An 18,009-nucleotide genomic window follows, 5' to 3' on the forward strand; every position below is an offset into this window, starting at 1 on the left:
CACGGTGAGTTCGGCATCTCACCAATCTCAGAACTATTTGTGCTGGTGAAGTTTTGTGGTCTCTGACACAACCAGTTCAGGATGGGTCTTCTGCGTGATGGAGGAAAAGCAACAATAGCCCCCCTCTTCATGCCCTTCTCATCCCCTTTCCCAGAAATCCACTTTAGGAGGAAGCAACCAGGAGAATTAAACCAGGCTCTGAGCCCTGCCAAGAGGTTGGACTGGCCCAGGCTGTTGCTGGCTGCTGTCCCAACCAGCCCTGAGGGACTGTCACGGGAATGTTTTGTCACCAAGAAGTGCACAGAGGAGAAGCCGGGAGAGCCCAGCGGTGCCTGGTGCCCAACTGGGGCTAGAGGCCAAGGGTTCAGAACACCGCTCCTGCTTTCGTCCACTATGTTGATATTTTGTTCTTCGTGGATTCTTTATATCCAATTTGATCTTGTGAAATATTACATGAAAATATTATTTATCATGATTCCCGAGTTTTTGGTGCCTCTTGACATTTTGGGCCCTTGCCTCAACCTAGTCCAGGCCCTAGTGAGTCAGAAGGCTGACAGTGAATTTGTGTGTGCACATTGGTGTGTGCAGGTGTTCATGTGTGCACACATGGGTATGTGCATGCATGAGTGGTGACTACAGTCTGGGGGTTCAGGGGGAGCCAAAACTGTGAAAAGATAAAATTGGGAAAAGCCATCTGAGTCTGGCCCTTGTTTCTACATCACTCCTGCCCCTCCCCTACTGGGGCAGTGCCCCTGGGAGTCAGACGCACAGGTACTGACGCAGGCCAGGTGAGGAGGCAGACAGGCGGGGCTGGAACTGGATGAAGAAAGACCCCCTTACCCCGATCAAATGTATCTACCAAGTACCTACAGCAAACATTACATTTAATGAGGAAACGCCTTTTCTTTCAGCTTGGGTGAGGGGACAGTCCAAGGACGCCCAGTGTCGCTGCTTCTCTGTCACATGGGCAGGTCCTGGCTCATGTTTGAAGAAAAAGAAAAGGAAATGAGGTAAGTAGGGATCAGAAAGAGGGACATAAAACTCATCGTTTACAAATGAATGCATCATCTATGGTGGGAAGCTACCAGAACAGGCACATGGCTGTTAGAACTCGTGATAGATTACAGCGCAGTTACCAGGTACTGGGATAGCTTGTAAGCTCAAACTCAACAGAATTTCTCTCCACTAATAAGCTAGGAAATACAAGTTAAAAGGTCCCATTCAAATAGCAGCAAAAATTATGACGACTCTAGGATTTACCCTGACAAAGAATATGCAAGGCTTCTAAGAAGAAAACATTTGAAGTTATTAATAAAAGATGTGATTAAATGGAGTTACCGTGTGCTCTTAGGTGGAATATTTAATGCTGTAATGCTCTCCGTTCTCTGCAAAATGATCTATGAATGTCATGCAACAGCATTGGATCCAGTTGGATTTCTTTCAGATGAAACATTCTATACTTGTAAGAGGAAGAAGAGAGGCCTACGCATATGTAAGTCAAGTTTGAAAGAGAAGATCAAAGAGTGAGGCCTTTTCTGAGCAGACATTAAGATAGCAACGGGGGTTCCGTCAGCGAGATGCAGGGGATCATCAGACAAACCCATACTGAGGGACACTCTCTATATGATGCCTGCCCAGTTCTCCTTGAGCTGTCAAGGTCATTTGAACAAGGACAGTCTGAAAAAGTGTCACAGCCAAGAGGAACCTCAGGAGACATGATGACAAAATGCAGGGTGGTGTCCTGGGACCGAATAAAGACATTAAGTAAAAACTGAAGAAATCGAAGGACTGCATGTACTTAGTGTAACAATATTGGTTTATTAGTTGTGACAAATGTGCTGCAGTAAAACCTTAACAATGGGGGGAACTGGGCACAGGGCATATGGACACTCTTTGTATTAATTTTGCAACTTGTCTATAAACATAAAAGAAACTAAAATTTTTATTTTAATAAAGGACTAAGGAGCCCATTTGAAGAGGTTCTTCCTGGGACAACTTGAGCTTCAATAATGAACATGGCAATGGTCTAAAACCCATCAAATAATGCCACAAATTCATAATAGTATTAATAAAAGGAATTCATCATCATCCGGGGGATAGTGTACTAACTGACTTCTTGAAAACCGGTAAGTGAAGGAAAAAGTCAAGCCTTTCTTATCTCACTGTGCAACCAGATATTAGTAGGGAGAAGCATCTCTTTGTGATGGTATTAAAGCTAACAAATGGTAAAGAAATAAAGTGAGAATATCAGCACCCTATACACCCCGTGAGTTCAGAGATGTAAGTATTATATTAAGAGTCAATGACTGCTGACATCGCAAGGAAACACAACCTGCCCTGCTTCCTGGGCTCCTGGCAAAGGGATGGAATCTGAGCCTGTTCTTGCTCCTGATCCACCTGCCAACGCTCAGGAGACAGAGGAGGGTCCTGAACAGCACCATGAGGTGCCTTCGGCTGTGGGAGCCTCTGCAGGTCAGTCAGCTCAAGAAAGACAAGATGAGGACAGAGGAAGGCCCTGTAGGTTCAAAGAGACCTGGAAGACACACCATGTTATAAAGCAGTACAGGCAAGACCCAGCTATGGTGTCTAGTCCATCACTGGCTGATAAACTAGACAGAGTGCAGGTACTGATAGCTGGGAGTCAGGGTCATGGCTACTGAGGGAGGAAAGTGGTAGAGCCTGTGGGGGCTTTCAGGGGGGCTTCTGGAGGTCGGCCACATTCTACCTCATGGGTGTGCACTGGACAGTTCATTCAACTGCGCCTGTTTTGTGTGGTTTTCTTACTCAGTGCTTCTTGTTACAATAAAAAGATTGTAAAAATCTAAAAGATTAAGACAATCTGAAACAAAGCAAAGATATAACAAACAACCTTTCCAGTAGATCCTATTAATCAGACTACTTCATTCATGTAACCAGGAGCCCCACCTGAACAATTTTATAGGTGGTCCTTGGGCAGGGAAGGGAGGCACAGGCCAAGTAAGGTGGACGCGAGGCCTCGTTACCATCTAGATACATTTCTGCCTTCACAGGGAGTGTCCCAGCCTGCAAAGGGAACTGTTAGCTGGCCGACAGCCTTTGCACATTTCTTCACTTGATAGTCTCTGGGAGGCCTTTGTCGGTCTAAAGGCACCGCTGTGTGATGTGTGTGAGCTGACTTAGCAGGTAATGTAAAGTCGCCTGCTTACCTGCCTCTCTCTCGGCCTGGTTTAGAGGTCAGGGACCCTGCAAGCCAGGACCACCATGACCCCGCCGCTGCAGGAAGCTAACAGGCTGGCCTTCTGCAGGTGGAAGTGCTCAAGAGTTCTTCAAGGCCCACTTCCTCCCTCAAGACTCCCAAAGCCAACTGCAAAGTCCTCTGCATCCCTGAGCATGAGCGTCGCTGTGATTTTCTGAAGTAGGCACCGCCTCTTTGATTAGAGAGCAGGTGAGACTTAGAGGACCGAGCAAGGTGATGCAGCCTCTGTCCAGTGCTGGGGAGGCTGGGAGAAGCAGGCAAGGACCAGAATGTTCACCTGTGACCTACGGGGCCTGGACTCTGGGGTGAGCATAGTGATGCTGAAGGTGGGGATGTTCAGCTTCAGTGTTTTGTTTTGTTTTTCCTTCTTCTTCTTCTTCATTTTTTTTTTTTTTAGTGAATTTAACACCCAGCCAAAGGAATGTGGAAAATAACCAGACAGATTCCATCTATCCCAACAGGGCACATGAGGCCACAAAGCCGGGTGACTATCAAATGCCCTTTCCCGTCCCAGCTGTGGCCTCCCTTGGAATGCTGAGCCCTGAGCGGATGTGACAGAGCCCGAGGGAGCTTACCCCATGCCGCCCACCCCATACTCGAGCTACAGAAAGGTCTTTACTGTTGTTGGTGTAAAGATGGCTTCATTGTCGGTCTAAATATAAATCAGTAAACTATTTTCAACATTAAAAATAAAATGTGAGCTGCTTATTTGCATCTGAAGAAATTTGAATATGGACTTAGAAAAATTTGATCAGAGAACATGATTCTTCTCTGGGTGATTTCAGACTATGGCTGGTAATTTTCATGATGCTTTTACCTTAATATTTTAAAACATTTTGTGTGATCTTGTGCACAAAAGAAGAAATTTAGCAGGCTCTGCTTTTAGTCTTTTCCAGGCAGCTCCTAATCTGTCCATCCCTGTCCCAGATGACAACTATAACTCAGATGATAGACGAGGGCAGCTCCCTGAGGGCACTGGGCAGTGATCCAAATCAGGCAGACTTGGAGGAGGTGAGAGGACACTGGAAGAAGAGATGACACAGGGTAAATTTCCTGTATTTTACAACCCCCCATCCTCAGGGCAGGCCCCAGTTCACAGGGCCTCAGATACATAATGTCAATGATCACTTTTAAATGTACTTATCCAAGCAGAAGAACAGAGACAGAAAAAGATTTATATAATGAAGTCTGTCTCAAGGGCCTGTGGGTAATATTAAGTCTACTATATGTTTAATTATAGTCTGAGAAGGAAGGGAGAGAAATAACAGCTTATAATTTCTTAATTTTGGTGGAGAACATACATCTATAGATTTAAGAAGCTCAGTAAACCCCAAGCAGAATAAATATAAAGAAAACCACATCTAAGTACATCATAGTCAAAGCAGTGAAAACCAAAGATGAAGAGAAAATCACAACAGTAGCCATAGGACCACAGCACACTGGTAACAGTGATTCAAATAATGGGCTACAAAAATGGAACTTCCAGCAGGCAGAAAATCAGCAAGGTCAGAGTTGAACTCAACAACACCATTAATCAACTAGATACACTTGACATCAACTGACTGCTTCATCCAACAATAGCAGGACACACATTTTTCTCAAGTTCACATGGAACATTCACTAAGGCCACATTCTGGGACAAGAACACACCTTAACACATTTAAAAGAATAGAAATTATATAATATCTGCTTTCAGACCACAATGGAATTAAACTAGAAACCAATAACAGAAAGATAACTAGAAAATCCCCAAATACATGGAGATTTAAAAAAACACTTCTAAAGAACACATGGGTCAAAGAAGATATTTTAAGAGAAATGTAAACATATTTTTAGATAAAGGAAAATGAAAACACAGCTTACCAGAATTTGTGCAATGCATTGTAAGCGCTGCTTAGAAAAAAAAATTATGGCATTGAAAATCTGTTGCCCCCAGAATACAACAAGGATGCCAGCCTGTTAAACCAAGCACACTGTTGTCTGGGGACAGCCAACTGACCTGGAGTCTGCACGATCCTTCCCCATGTGGGAAGGCCACCCTCCCCTCTACACCCCCACTCTTATTAGGGATTTCTGGACCCAACGGTAGGTAAGATGATGACCGTGTCCAGCTTGAAGCAGCTAGAGGAGCTTGAGACCTTCACCCATTGTCCTTTATAAGATTATAAAGGGTCTTAATATCTGAGAGGGAGGGATTGTTATTTTTTATTGTTAAAATAATTAATCATTTATTTATTTAAAAAAAAGAAGAAAAATATATGAAAGGGTGAAGCAGGAGAGCTTGTATGTACAAACCATGGGCATGGACTTGGGGGGGGGGATTGCTGGAGGAGCGGGGGTGCTGGGTAGAGGGGAGCAAAGGGAAAAAATTGGAACTATTGTATCAATATAATCAATAAAATATACTTAACAACAAAAAAAATAATAAAGCAATATTAGAAAATGTATATATTTCAAATAAAGGAAAAATTGTCTAAAAAACATTATGGCATTGAATGTGTATATTAGATACACATTTGAAAAGATCAATAAAATCAATAAATCTCTAGTCAGGATAACTAAGAATAAAGAGAGGAAACAAATCACTAATACCAGAAATGAAAGAGAGGACATCAATACAAATTTCACAGACATCAAAATGAAAATAAAAGAATACTATGAACAATCCTATGCTCACAAATTTGGTATCCTAGGCGAAAAGGACCAATTCCTTGCCAAAACTCACACAAGAAGAAATAGACAATTTGAATGGAATTCTCTCTATTAAATAAGTCAAATCAAGAACTAATAACCTTCCAAAATAGAAAGCACCAGGCCCAGATGGATTCACTGGTAAAGTCTACCAAACATTTGAGGAAGAAATTATACAATTTTTTAATAATCTCTTTCAGAAGATAGAAGCAGAAGGAATGATTTTTAATTCATTTTATGAGACCAGCATTACTCTAATAACAAAACCAAAGACAATATAAGAAAAGGAAACTACAGACCAATGTCTTTCATGAACATAGAGGCAAATATCCTCAACAAAATATTAACAAGCAAACCCAGCAATGTGTAATCTCTCAGTCAACTAGAAATAGAGGAGAACCTCCCCAGCCTGATAAAGAATATCTACAAAAATGCTGCAACTAACATTATACTTAATGATGAAAAACCCAAAGCTTTCATACTAAGGTATAAGGCAAGGACATCTCCTCTCACTTCCTTTAACATCATACCAGAAGTCTTACCTAATGCAATAAGATAAGAAAAGGAAATAAAAGGTATAGAGATTTGGAAAGAGGAAATAAAACTATTTGTTTGTGGATGACATGAGTGTCTATGTAGAAAAGTCAAATGAAATTACTCCCCCGCTCCCCCCCCAAAAAACCCTCCTGGAGGTAATAGTAACTACAGGAGGGTTGTAGGATGCAAGGTTAATATTAAAACATCAATTGTTTTCCTATATACCACAAAGATCAAGTGGAATTTGAAATTAAAAACATAATACCATTTACATTAGCACCCCAAAAATGAACTATTTATGTATAAATCTGACAAAATATGTACAAGATCTATATGAGGAAAATTGCAAAGCTTTCATGAAAAAAATTAAAGAACTAAATAAATGCAGAAATATTCTGTATTCATGAATAGAAAGACAACATTGTCAAGATGTCAGTTCCTCATAACTTGGTCTATAGAGTCAATGCAATCCCAATAAAAATATCAGCAAAGTTATTTTGTGGCTGTTGACAAAGTGATTCTGAAGTTTACAGGGAGAGGCAAAAGATTCAGAACAGCTAACTCAGTATCGAAGAAGAACAGATTTGCAGGACTGACACTACCCAACTTCAAGACTTACTCTAAAACTACAGTAATCAAGACAGTATGTTATTGTTGAAGGAACAGAGAAAAAGATCAATGGAACAGACTAGAGAGCCCAGAAATAGACTTACATATAGGCAATTGATCATTGACAAAGGAGCAAAGGCAATACAATGGGGCAAAGATAGTTTCTTCAAGAAATGGTCCTGGAACTACTAGACATCCACATGTAAAAAAATGAATCTAGACACAGACCTCACTCCTTCACAGAAATGAGCTCACAATGTATCATAGACCGAAATGTAAAATGTGAAACTGGAGAACTCCTAGACAATAGCATGAAAGAGAATCTTGATGACCATAGATGTGACAATAACTTCAGATACAACACCAAAGGCAATATGTATAAAAGAAGGAATCGATAAGCTGGACTTTAGAATTAAAATTTTCTCCTCTGCAAAAGGCACTGTCAAGAGAATAAAATATTGGGAGAAAATATTTGCAAAATACATGTCTGGTAAAAGACTGTTACCCATATATGCACAGAACTCTTAAAACTCAACAATAAGCAAATGAACAACCCAATTTAAAAATGGGCCAATGACTTTAACAGACACCTCATCAAAGAAAATATGCAGATGGAAGATAAGCACATGAAAAGATACTCCACATCATATGTCATCAGGAAAAAGCAAATTAAAAGAAAAAAGGGCAACAACAACAAGATCCCCTATGTGCCTGTTAGAATGGCCTCAATCCAGAACACTGACAACATCAAATGTTGGTGAGGATGTGGAGCAATGGGAACTCTCATTCAGTGCTGGTGGGAATGCAAAATGGTGCAGCCACTTTTTAAGACAGTTTGACAGTTTCTTACAATGTTAAATATACTCTTATAATATAATCCATCAATCATATTCCTTGTTATTTACCCAAAGGAGTTGAAAACATGCCCATGGACACCTGCACATGGTGTCTTTATTCCTAATTTCCCAAACTTGGAAGCAACCAAAAGTCCTTCAGTAGGCCAGTGGATAAACTGTACTTCATTCAGACAGTGGAGCATTACTCAGTGATAAGAATAAATGAGCCACCAAGCCATGAAAAGACATCAATGCCTCTCTTCCTTCCTTTCTCTCTAAAAACAATGAAAATTGGGACAAGTGTAATAGAACAACAATAAAAAAATGAAAAAATGTCCTTGGTTGAGGATTTTTAAAAATTGTACTGCTAAGATCTGTGCATTTCGATGTACATACATTTACACAAAAGACTAAACTAGCGACAGTAATTGAATGAAGAATGAGAATAAGTGGAATATAGACTGCATAAGAATGGCAGGATGTTAGTAAGTATTGCAGTGATGGACATGGAAGTGCATTACATAACTCTGTGTACTCATACATGTTTAAGATCTTCCACAGCTATGTTTTCTTTAAAAAACCAACTGAAGAGAAAATGTTCAACATGGAAGATAGTCAAGCGAGATTCAACATGTGCAAAATTAGAACCATAGGAAGAAAATCACACTAATGGAACAGAACAAATATTTAAGCATGTAATTTAAGAATACTCTCCATAATGAAAGAAGACAAATATAGAGATTTAAAAAGTCACATTGGGTCTCAAAAATAATGAGATCACAGGCGAATTTTACCAAACATTTAGGGAAGAGCTAACTCCTATCCTTCTCAAACTATTCCAAAAAATTCAAGAAGAGGGAAGACTCCCAAACTATTTTTTTATTCTTGCTAGTCTGCTAAAAAAGTTTTGTATTTTTTGTAGCCTGGTCAATCTCTGGGGTGCCTTAGTGTTGTCAGTGTTGTGGGGTGCTCATTTATATTTGGGTCCTCTCTCTTTTTTTCTTGATGAGTCTGGTTGAAGGCTTGTTGGTTTTGTTTACCTTTTCAAAAAACCAGCTCCTGGATTTATTGATCCTTTGAATTGTTCTTTTAGTCTCTCTTCATTTAATTCTGCTCTGATCTTGATGATTTCCTTCCTTCTACTTGCTCTGGGCTTTGTTTGTTGTTGTGCCTCTAGTTCTTGTAGGTATAGGGTCGGCTGTTTATTTTTTAGGTAGGCCTGTATAGCTACAGACCTCTGTCTCAGGACTGCCTTCACTGTGTCCCATGGGTTTTGGGTGTTGGGTGTTCATTTTCATTTGTGTCCAGAAACTTTTTGATTTCTTCCTTGATCTCATTGTTAACCCATTCATTGTTTAATAGCATGTTATTCAGTGTCCATGCATTTGAATGTCTTTGAGTTTTTTCCTTGAGGTTGGTTTCTAGTTTCAAGCCATTGTGATACAAGAGAATGCTTGATGTGATTTCAATTTTCTTGAATTTGTTGAGGTTTGTTTTGTGTCCTACCATATGGTCTATTTTTGAGAATGTTTCATGTTAGCAAGAATATAAAGTTAGTTATAAAGAGAGAAATCAGCTTGGCCTCAGACATCTTCACAGCAATAAAAGACACTAGAGGGCCACACAGCAATACTCACGAGACCCTCAGGGAAAGACAAGGTGAATACAATTTTATGGCCAACTATATTGTCACCAGTGAAAGGCAACTACAAACATTTTCAACATGCAAAACTCAGGGGATATGACTCTTATGAGCTAGAGAGTATATTTCAGCCAACTAAAAATGAATTTTAAAACAGTATCAAAATAGCCCTGACTAGTGTGGCTCAGTGTGTTGGGTATCATCCTACAAACTGAAAGATCTCCGGTTTGATTCCCGGTCAGGGCACATGCCTGGGTTGCAGGCCAGGTCCTCGACTGGGGGCGTGTGAGAGGGAACCGATTGATGTTTCTCTCCCTCTCTTTCTTCCTCCTTTCTCCTCTCTCTAAAAATAAATTAATTAAATATTTTTTTTAAAGTATCAAAATAACTAGCAGTGAATTGTGATTCTGTTTAGGACTGAGACCAGAGCGAAAGTAACTACAACAAATGTGTGAGGCTGTAAGGTCATATATTTCTGACCATGGCGATATCCTGACACTCACAAGGGTCTGGAGTAAAGGGGCAAGTGGGTGGACAGGGGGAAGAATGAGCTGATGTCCACCTCTGCATGGCCAGGGGCTCAAGGGCATTATTTGACGTTGCCAAAGCAGGTGATGGAGGTGCAGGGATATTTTAAGTGAAACATAAGCACGAAGAAATGTGGGGGTGGGGGTGAGGAGGAGAAGGGGGCCAGCAACCCACAGCTCATTGTGTGCCACTCGTGGCAGCTGGCGCTCAGTACACAGGGCTTAAGATGGGAGGAAGGGCTTTTCTAAAGTACAAAAGTTCATCATTTACATTTTAAAAGTAAAACAAACATATTCAAAGTTGGTCTTACAATATTAGATGTTTATTTTACAGAAAGTGTGATGAGAGTAAGAAATACTGCCGGTATGCGTACCATTCCCTTCCTGCTGTTTTTTTTTGACTTTGTAGCCAAAAGCTGTGGCGGTTGAGACCGGTAGCCAGAAGCTGTCATGAAAAAAGCCACTTCCATTATGTGATTGCATAATTATACTCCCAGAGGAGCTCAATAACACAGAAGTCTAGAGTTGCTTTTATTTCTTTGCTAAAGGTTAGGTTTCATAGGCCAACATGAGATTGGATGGTTGACATTTAAGGTTTTTCTGCAGAATACATTTCAAGGTTTTAAAACTCCTCAGACCGAGGAATTAGCCGCCCGCTACAGGAAAACCATGACTTGGCCTCCTCCATCCGGTTGTGGACTCCAGGCTTTCCATCGGGAAAGAAAGTAAGCTCCCGAAATAGATTCATTCCCACCACCAGATGACATGTCCCTTTGGTAAGAAATAATTTGCAAGGAAAATTTAAAATTTTATAATGTGGGATTTCTCCATATTAAAAAATACGTTGAGTGGAAATTGTTATCAAGTAATAAGGGAATTATTATGCTTTCAAGTTAAATGTACCTTCTACTGATCAGGATTTCCCCTCTAATATTCTTCAACTAGAAAGCGGTTTAGTCAAGAGTAATGGTGTCTTCTCTTCATTTCTAGATGTTGGCAGTCCTAAGGGCAATAACGCACCATCTTGCCCCCACCCAGTCCACTTTCAGGAAGCACTGCGACCATCTGGCCAGGGGTCAGACGCGTCTGGCACACAAGGCCGCACGTCAGCCCATCTGGTGAACATTAGCCTAGGGACTTCTAGGTCGAAGTCACTTTCACATAGTTTTGATACAAACTGAAAATACAGTATTCAATTACAAAAAAAATTTAGAAAAATAAGTGTGGTCAGAGCAAAGTTGTACGGGAATCAAAAAAAAAAAAAAAAGACAGAAAAAACACATTGGAAGAAAAACAGGAAAGTTTGTTTAAAAAATTAAAAGCCATTCAAAGATGTGCAATGTTTGCCATAAAAGCTCTTCTTAGAAACAAAATCTTCAATTCAACATTTTTTATGATATTTACATTAATTTTTGTTGAAAAGAACCACATAATTAACTATTTGCAGTAATTCGTGAGTCTGAAATCATTATGTTTCTCTGTACATTCATAAAACAACTATATTACTTATATTTGCTCTTTTATTTTTTGATATTTTTATTTTATTTATTTTATTTTTAATTATATTTTATTGATTATTCAGTTACAGCTGTCCTGATTTTTCCCCTTTTGCCCCCCTCCATGCAGCACCCCTCCTCTCCCTCAGGCAATCCCCCCGCCCTCCCATTGTTCATGTGCATGGGTCATGCATGTAAGTTCTTTGGCTTCTCCATTTCCTATCCTGTACTTTACATCCCCCATGGCTGTTCTGTAACTACCTATTTGTACTTCTTAACCCCCTCACCTCTTCACCCATCCCCCGACCCCACTCCCATCTGGCAACCATCAAAACACTCTCTGTATCCATGATTCTGTCTCTGTTCTTCTTGTTTGCTTTGTTTGTTTTTAGATTCAATTGTTGATAGACATGTATTTTTTTTGCCATTTTGTTGTTCATAGGTTTGAACTTCTTCTTTTTCTTAAATAAGTCCCTTAAACATTTTATATAATAATGGTTTGGTGATGATGAACTCCTTTAGTTTTTTCTTGTCTGGGAAGCTCTTCATCTGTCCTTTGATTCTAAATGATAGCTTTGCTGGGTAGAGCAGTCTTGGCTGTAGGTCCTTGCTTTTCATGCCTTTAAATATTTCTTGCCAGTCCCTCTAGCCTGTAGTTTCTTTTGAGAAATCAGCTGACAATCTTATGGGAACTCTCCTGTAGGTAACTAACTGCTTTTCTCTTGCTGCTTTTCAGATTCTCTCTTTATTTTTAACCTTTGGCATTTTAATTAGGATGTGTCTTAGAGTGGGCCTCTTTGCATCCATCTTGTTTGAGACTCCGTGCTTTCTGGACTTGCATGTCTATTTCCTTCATTAAATTAGGGAAGTTTTCTTTCACTGTATTTTCAAATAGATTTCCAATTTCCTGCTCTTTCTCTTCTCCTGCTGGCACACCTATGATGTGATGTTGGACCTCTTGAAGTTGTCCCAGAGGCTGCTTATACAATACTTATTTTTTTGGATTCTTTTTTTCTTCTTGTTCTGATTGGTTGTTTTTTTCTTCCTTATTTTCCTAATCATTGAGTCGATCTTGACTTCATCCACTCTACTGTTTGTTTCCCTGATAATTGTTCTTTATTTCAATTAGTGTATCCATTGCATCTGACTGGATATTTTTTATGCTGTTGAGGTCCTTGCTAAGTTCCTTGAGCATCCTTATAACCAGTGTTTTGAACTCTGCATCTGATAAATTGATTATCTCCCTTTTGTTTAGCTTTTCTATGAAGTTTTTATCTATTCTTTCATTTGGGCCATATTTCTTTTCCTCCTCATTTTAGCAGCCTCCCTGTATTTGTTTCCATGTATTAGGTAGAGTTGCTATGACTCCATGTCTTGGTAGTGTGGCCTAATGTAGTAGGTGTCATGTAGGGTTGAGTGGTACAGCCTCCCCATCCCCCAAGCTGGGTACTCGAGGTATGCCCTTCGTGCAGGCCGAGTACACCCTCCTCTTGTAGTTGAGCCTGGGTTGCTGTTGGCAGATCAATGGGTGGGGATTTACCCAGGCCAGTCAGCTGCAAGGACTTGCTGTGATCACTGACCACCATCCTCTGCCCTCCGTGGAGGATCAGCTGGGCAGAGGCAGGGTGGTGGTGCTCCTGCATGGTCTGTAGCTGTCCACTGGGTGTGCTAGCCCTGGGGTTTCCCAGGTGGTGCAGGCCTTGGTCAGCCCACACCTGTGTTTTGCCTGGGGCACCCTGCCTGAGCTATAAAGCAATCTGAGATGGCTGCTACTTCTGCTGGGCTTGGAGAGTCCCAGGTGAAGGCAGCTGTTACTTGTTTGAGAGGATTTAGGAAGTTGTGTAGCGTAAGCCAAGACCAGCCATTGATATGGAAAAGCAGCTTGGGTGGGTCGAGTCTCTGGGGATCTCCAAGGTGGGTCAAACCCTGTGTAGCCAGGTTGATGAAATCTCAGATATGGAACCAACTTGCCCGCTGTGTGTGGGGAGGGTTTAGGAAAAGGACAATGACCTCTGCTCCCCTTGATGCCAGACACTTCAGTTCCTCCCCATATGCCACTGGTGCCTTTCAAGCTGCTACCCCGGTGCTGGAGCTCAGAGGGAGTGAGTCTGAGTAGGTGAGTCCGTGTGTGGGTTCTTTAAGTGGAACTGCTTGCGGGGATTCCTCACTCCTGAGATATGCCTCCTGAATTTTTATCCACCATGCGTCGGTGCGGGACCAGCCTGTTTATCATCTGTGTGTCTCTCCTTCAACTACCAGTCTGGACAGACGTGGTTTCTTTAATTGGTTTGTCAAACTTCCACTTAATTAGAATTCCAATGGTTCTGAGTGAGGTTGTTCTATATTTTAGCTGTAATTTTGATGTGGCTGTGCATGAAGAGCTGAGCCCTGTCTGTCTACGCCACCATCTTGACTGGAAGTCTCCTTATATTTGCTCTTTTAAAGAGAGAAAGAAGTTGATAAATGGCAGATTTGTGGGTCTAGAAATACCCTTGCTTCTTGCTTTCAGTGGCAGCATTAAAGTGACCCACTGTGTCTAATAAGAAGACATCTCATGAATTTATATCTGTCATTGCCACATGCAAACTTTTTAAAATCATTTTTATTCTATAAAACATTGCAACTTTTCAGGTGATTAACTGTTAATGCACACAGATGCTGCCCGCTGCTCCACTAACCCTGTCATCCCTCCTGGTTCACACTCTGATGACACCTCCCAGCCTCCTTGTGGCCCGTGGGCTGGCCAACCAACTGGGGAGAAGTGATGCTTCCAGAGGTCCTCACCTCCCCACTCTCTTCCTCCTTGCAGATGGTTGGCAGGGAAGCAGCCCAGTGAGCTGGAAAGTCCCTTGTGGAATACAGCAGCCTGGTCCTGAAGGGCTGAGTGCAGAACAGACCCCTCGGTTCTACTCAGGCCCCACTGCCCCCATCCCCAGCCCCCACCCTGCCTACCCCATTAAATGAACCTCTTTCAACTTCTGCAGGAGCAATGACCACACTTGTCTTGTGTTTGAGCCAATGAAGCACCTTTGTGACTATTGGTTACAGCCGCTGGCCCCACCCCCACATGCCCAGCCAATTGTAACAGTTCCTTTCACCCCTTTATCCTGAGATCTTGCTGAGCATTTCTGGATTTTCCGTTCACCTCATTGTACTCGCTTCTGTTCTGTGGCTTTAACTCTCCAGAAATATCATTCCCAGACACTGAGATTCTGTTCCCAGCCCTGTGTCATTATCATTACCATCCCCACTGGCATCGCTGAGACTCAGCTCACACTCACTATTTTCTATCCGTCCTGTCCTAAAGCTCCCACTACGACCTGTGGCTACACTTCCAGGACATTCCATCCCCAGGGTGACTGAGCACCTGGCAGGTGCCCCATGGAGCTGAGCAACCAGACTTGAGAGATGTGATCAGAGGAGAGCTTTTAATTAACTGCAGACTTCCAGCAAAGGGAGCTTGCAAGGCCTTTCCTTCCAGAAGGCTCCACTTATTGGCAGATCTCTGAGCAGGTGCCAGGGCAGGAGCAAGACCACAGAGGGTCAGCTGTTCCAAACCACATTTTCCAGAAGCCTGAGAATTAAGAAATGGAATATGGAGTCTGCACAGACCACGGTAAGCATTTTTTCCACTTTGCTGCATGAACTACACATATTCATGGCAAAAATAAAACAAAATGAATAAACAAAAAGATACTCATAATGTGCTCATACACAAAAAATGCCTCATATACTTGTATTTATATGAACATAGATAACTATGCATCTTGTCCTATATGTGTGGGTAATATATGATCTGTCGTATAGAGTTTTCATTTAATAATTACATCTCTATCAGTTTTCAAGGTCAGTAAATGAAGAGATGCATAGAATGGTGTTGCTTGAATAAATATAATTTACTAATTCTCCATTGTTAACTGTTTAAATTCTTCCATGTTGAGCAAACATTGTTGTGCATATATTTTGGGGAATATCTCTTACATCCTCAGGACAAGTTCTAAGAAATTGAACTCTATCTTAAGATTTTTGATAGGTGACATTGAAGTAACCCACAGAAACAAGTGATAAAAGTTCCAATGTCCCCAAAGTCCCCCCCCACATGACATTCTTTTTAGTATTTACTAATCTGGTAACCAAAACCTGGTTCCTTATTACTCCTTTAATTTACAGTTTTATAGTAATTTTGCCTGATTGTCATGTTAATTGACCACTTGCTGTTCCTCTTTTTGTTTGTCTGTGTTTTCCTAATGGACATATAACTGTTCTTTAACTCTTAGGATATTAACCCCTTGCTTGCTGCATATATTGCAAAGCTTTCCCCCCGTTTGTCACAGAGGGTCAGCTGTTCCAAACCACATTTTCCAGAAGCCTTTTCACTTGGTTGCTCCGTGTGTTCGTTATTGTGGTTTTGTTTCAACCCACCCATTCTGATTTAGGCCTGTCCCTTCAGTTATTACTGTAAGAATGTATACGCATGCCTGTCTGTGTATGCGCCTTTACAGTCAGCTTTGCAAATACTGGCCACTTATTTTGGCTCATGGGGTGAGGTGATGTTCCTGTCCACAGGGAACATGTGAGCCGGAGACCAGCACCCTGTGCCCGGTCCCCCTTTGTGCCCACACGGAAGGCTGCTGCTGCTGCTGGTGCTGCAGTGACGGCCCAGAGCCCAGCTCACCCGCTGGGTGCCTGGTCCCGGGACAGGCTCGGCGTCCTGGTACCTAAATCTACTCACCCACGAGTGGGAACCGTAATCATGGCAACTTGTGGGTTGTTTTGAGGATCAAATAAGCAAATAGATGTAAAGTACGTACTTCTGTTAGCATCTGGCATGTAGCAAGCCCTATAGAAACATTATTACTATAGAGTCTGATCTTCATTTAATTAAGATATATGGTTGTTTCATTGCATACAATCACAAATTAATATTTTATAAGCTCTTCTCAAAACTTCTCCAAGTCATCAGATCCAAGTAGGCCGCACTGGACACAACTGGAACCTAATGGTACAACTGGAATTTACATTTTGGTAACCATTCCTCCATGGCGAGACCCCGGGCCTGGATTGTAGAGGTGCTGGTGTGTGGATCCCCAGGGACTAGCTGCCTCAGGGTAGGAAAATGGTCAGCAAAGATGGTGTCCTAAGGAAGAAGAAACCTAGAAGGAAAATCAGAGCCCCCCAGAGAATGTCCATTAAACAGAGAAATGTGCTTTGGGTGCCAACTTGGCTCTGCAGCCTGGATGGTAATAGACCAGAGCCTTGAGCATAAGCAGGAGCTTTAATGCAGCCACAGCTCATCGACTGAGGTGGACACCAGCCACTGCAGAAGTTGTCAGGTTGTAGGGTTTTGCTCAATTTGTCATCTTAAAGGGATGAGCTCAACTAATACGGAGCTCGTGGGAGTTCCCATACTGTCAGATTCCAGATGAGCTTATATCCTGTCCTCCTGTGAGCTGCTGCTGGCAAACACAGAGGACGTGGCATCAGGTCCTCAGTAATTGTACTGTTTGTAGAAGAAAGAATTGGAAACCACGGGTGAGACGCTACAGGACAGGGAAGCGTTTTCGTGTGCAGACCACAGAGATGGTGCAGCTCCCAGCACAGCAGCCCTGTTGACTGTCTCCCCCCAACCCCATCCCCATCCCTCCATCTGCCCTGACCCCCTCCCTGCACCCCTTTGCTTCTCCTACAGCCACTCCCGTGGGATCTCATCTTGCTCCTGTGATAACCCAGGTTTGCTGCTACACCTGACCCTGGAACTCCAGGCCAGCACACCTGTATTCCTCAGGGCTCTCCAGAGAAATAGGACCAACAGATGTACATACAGGAAGAGGTTTATTACAAGGCATTAGCTTCTACAGTAATGGAGGCTGACGCGTGTCAGGACCTGTAGACTGAGTCGGCAGGCTGGAGACTCAAGAGAGCTGATGGTTTAGTTCCAGGTGAAGGCAGGAAAGGCCAATGTCCCCACTCAAATGTCATCAGGCAGGAGAATCCCCTCTAACTTGGGGGAGATCAGCCTTTCTGCACTAGTGAAAGCTTCGCCTGATTAGTTGAGGCCCACCCACAGTGGGAAGGGTGATCTGCTTACTTAGTCTACTTATTTAAATGTTAATCCAGAAACATCCTCACTCACAGACGCAGAGTGATGCTGAACTAAATATCTGGGCCCACTGTGGCCCCGTCAAGTTGATATGTGAAATTAACCATCATAGTGCCTGGACAGGAAGGTACAGCATCATTGCCGGCCAGTTTGGCAGTGCAAGGGGAGGGTCCTCCCCAGTCTGGACAGGAGCTCTTAGTGAGAAGCCATCTAAACCAGAAGCCAGCCTCTGAATCTGTAGAGCTCATGGTGGCCCTCAGGGAGGGGCCCAGCCACAGGGAGTGGCTAGAGGCCACCTTCTTAACTTGTACCCTGCTGCCTGAAACCAGGAGGCTG

At 42.3% G+C, this 18,009-nt stretch overlaps 1 long non-coding RNA gene across 2 annotated transcripts in view; it reads left to right on the plus strand.

The window, feature by feature from the left end:
• Nucleotides 1–3,896, plus strand: part of LOC150020650 (uncharacterized) — a 43,199-nt gene extending 39,303 nt beyond the window's left edge. Inside the window, exons 3-4 of one of the 2 annotated variants that reach the window (XR_016509240.1) lie at nucleotides 912–1,010; nucleotides 3,633–3,896. This is a non-coding gene — a long non-coding RNA (uncharacterized LOC150020650). Of the gene's footprint in view, nucleotides 1–911; nucleotides 1,011–3,029; nucleotides 3,157–3,632 lie in introns of those variants that run through there. The other variant, XR_016509242.1, reaches the window with a different exon arrangement.
• Nucleotides 3,897–18,009: the final 14,113 nt, after the last annotated feature.

This window comes from Furipterus horrens, unplaced genomic scaffold (genome assembly GCF_987537825.1).
Source record: "Furipterus horrens unplaced genomic scaffold, mFurHor1.1.pri manual_scaffold_1, whole genome shotgun sequence".
Taxonomy (NCBI): domain Eukaryota; kingdom Metazoa; phylum Chordata; class Mammalia; order Chiroptera; family Furipteridae; genus Furipterus; species Furipterus horrens.